A 2,427-nucleotide genomic window follows, 5' to 3' on the forward strand; every position below is an offset into this window, starting at 1 on the left:
CACGCTAGTGAAGTAATGCTCAAAATTCTCCAAGCCAGGCTTCAGCAATATGTGAACCGTGAACTTCCTGATGTTCAAGCTGGTTTTAGAAAAGGCAGAGGAACCAGAGATCAAATTGCCAACATCCGCTGGATCATGGAAAAAGCAAGAGAGTTCCAGAAAAAAACATCTATTTCTGCTTTATTGACTATGCCAAAACTTTTGACTGTGTGGATCACAATACACTGTGGAAAATTCTGAAAGAGATGGGAATACCAGACCACCTGATCTGCCTCTTGAGAAATCTGTATGCAGGTCAGGAAGCAACAGTTAGAACTGGATATGGAACAACAGACTGGCAGCAAATAGGAAAAGGAGTTCGTCAAGGCTGTATATTGTCACCCTGTTTATTTAACTTATATGCAGAGTACATCATGAGAAATGCTGGACTGGAAGAAACACAAGCTGGAATCAAGATTGTCGGGAGAAATATCAATAACCTCAGATATGCAGATGACACCACCCTTATGGCAGAAAGTGAAGAGGAACTCAAAAGCCTCTTGATGAAAGTGAAAGTGGAGACTGAAAAAGTTGGCTTAAAGCTCAACATTCAGAAAACGAAGATCATGGCATCCAGTCCCACCACTTCCACCACTCCCACCACATGGGAAATAGATGGGGAAACAGTGGAAACACTGTCAGCCTTTATTTTTCTGGGCTCCAAAATCACTACAGATGGCGACTGCAGCCATGAAATTAAAAGACGCTTACTCCTTGGAAGGAAAGTTATGACCAACCTAGATAGCATATTCAAAAGCAGAGACATTACTTTGCGAACAAAGGTTCATCTAGTCAAGGCTATGGTTTTTCCTGTGGTCATGTATGGATGTGAGAGTTGGACTGTGAAGAAGGCTGAGCACCGAAGAATTGATGCTTTTGAACTGTGGTGTTGGAGAAGACTCTTGAAAGTCCCTTGGACTGCAAGGAGATCCAACCAGTCCATTCTGAAGGACATCAGCCCTGGGATTTCTTTGGAAGGAATGATGCTAAAGCTGAAACTCCAATACTTTGGACACCTCATGCTAAGAGTTGACTCATTGGAAAAGACTCTGATGCTGGGAGGGATTGGGGGCAGGAGGAGAAGGGGACGACAGAGGATGAGATGCCTGGATGGCATCACTGACTCGATAGACATGAGTCTGTGTGAACTCCAGGAGTTGGTGATGGACAGGGAGGCCTGACATGCTGATTCATGGGGTCGCAAAGAGTCGGACATGACTGAGTGACTGATCTGATCTGAGACCAAAGCCCGAGAGGCAGTCCTATCTGCCAGGACATCTGACAGAAGTCACACCACCTATACCCTTGGTAGCAGGTCCAACCATTACACACCAAATTGTGGACTCAGCAGTGCAACTGTTGCTTGGCTCCAACTCAACTCAACTGTGATCCTAGAAGTAGTCTTGTTAGTTTAGGGACCCAGCAGACCTTTACATGTAAAAATCAGTCTTTAAAGACTGAAAAAGTTGTCTGCACCTGCCAGTGTATTGATATCCAAGCAAAACTGCACAGATCATACAGAGTAAGACAAACATACCATCAAAGGTAACTAAGAAAGCTCTAGTAACTGACCTTAAAGAAATGGAGATCCATGAACTGATTAACAATGGATTCAAAACAGTTACCTTCTCTCTGACCTATACTGCCCTCTGCAATGGTGGTGAAGGCCAATCCTGGTGTCTGAGTGATTCTCTGGGCCCAGCAAAGAGACCAAATTTCCAGAGCCTTGAAGACAATGGGTAACACCCCAAAATCTGAACTCATTTTCCATTCTACTTTCATTGACTAAGCAGCTACCAAGAACAAAGCCTACATTTACCAATACCTGGCAAACAAATGCAGTATTACCTCACAAATTGATTGCTTCTCTGATGTACACCCACCAGTGTATTTGGGGAAAAGCTTTGATAACATGTTGAGGAGTGTCTGTCCTTCTGTGAGACTGGAAAGATTCCACAAAAGAATCTGGATGTCTTGAAGGAAGCAATGATTCAGGCAGTTGAAGCAGCAGCTAAGATTACTAGGAAGCTAGAGAAACAGTAGAGGAAATGCTTGAAGACGGAAAAGAAAAGGCTGGCTTCAGTTTCCCTGGCATCTTCAGAAAGCAGTAGTGCCCCAAAGGAGTGTGAGGAGACAAGTGAAAGACCCCAAAAATGAAAAAAAAAAGCCCCAGAAGGATTCTCAGGAGGATGGAAGACCCATATGCCTCCTTTTCCAAACTGCAGAAAAAAAATATTTTTCAAAGGAGGAGCTAGTTAGTAGTAATCTTGAAGAGACAGCTGACAGTGGAATCTTCCCAAGAGGAAGAAATCTTTCCCCGAAAAGGAACCAGTTAGTGACTCTGAAGAGTCAGGAAACTAGAGGGTCCCCAATTTAAAGAAGAAATTG

At 43.6% G+C, this 2,427-nt stretch overlaps 1 non-coding gene across 1 annotated transcript; it reads left to right on the forward strand.

The window, feature by feature from the left end:
• The first annotated feature begins 1,638 nt into the window (after positions 1 to 1,638).
• LOC129640501 (small nucleolar RNA SNORD86) lies at positions 1,639 to 1,729 on the forward strand. The gene has a single exon (XR_008708868.1). It is a non-coding gene; the product is annotated as a small nucleolar RNA SNORD86 (small nucleolar RNA).
• Positions 1,730 to 2,427: the final 698 nt, after the last annotated feature.

Source organism: Bubalus kerabau, chromosome X (assembly GCF_029407905.1).
Source record: "Bubalus kerabau isolate K-KA32 ecotype Philippines breed swamp buffalo chromosome X, PCC_UOA_SB_1v2, whole genome shotgun sequence".
In the NCBI taxonomy this organism is placed as follows: Eukaryota; Metazoa; Chordata; class Mammalia; order Artiodactyla; family Bovidae; genus Bubalus; species Bubalus kerabau.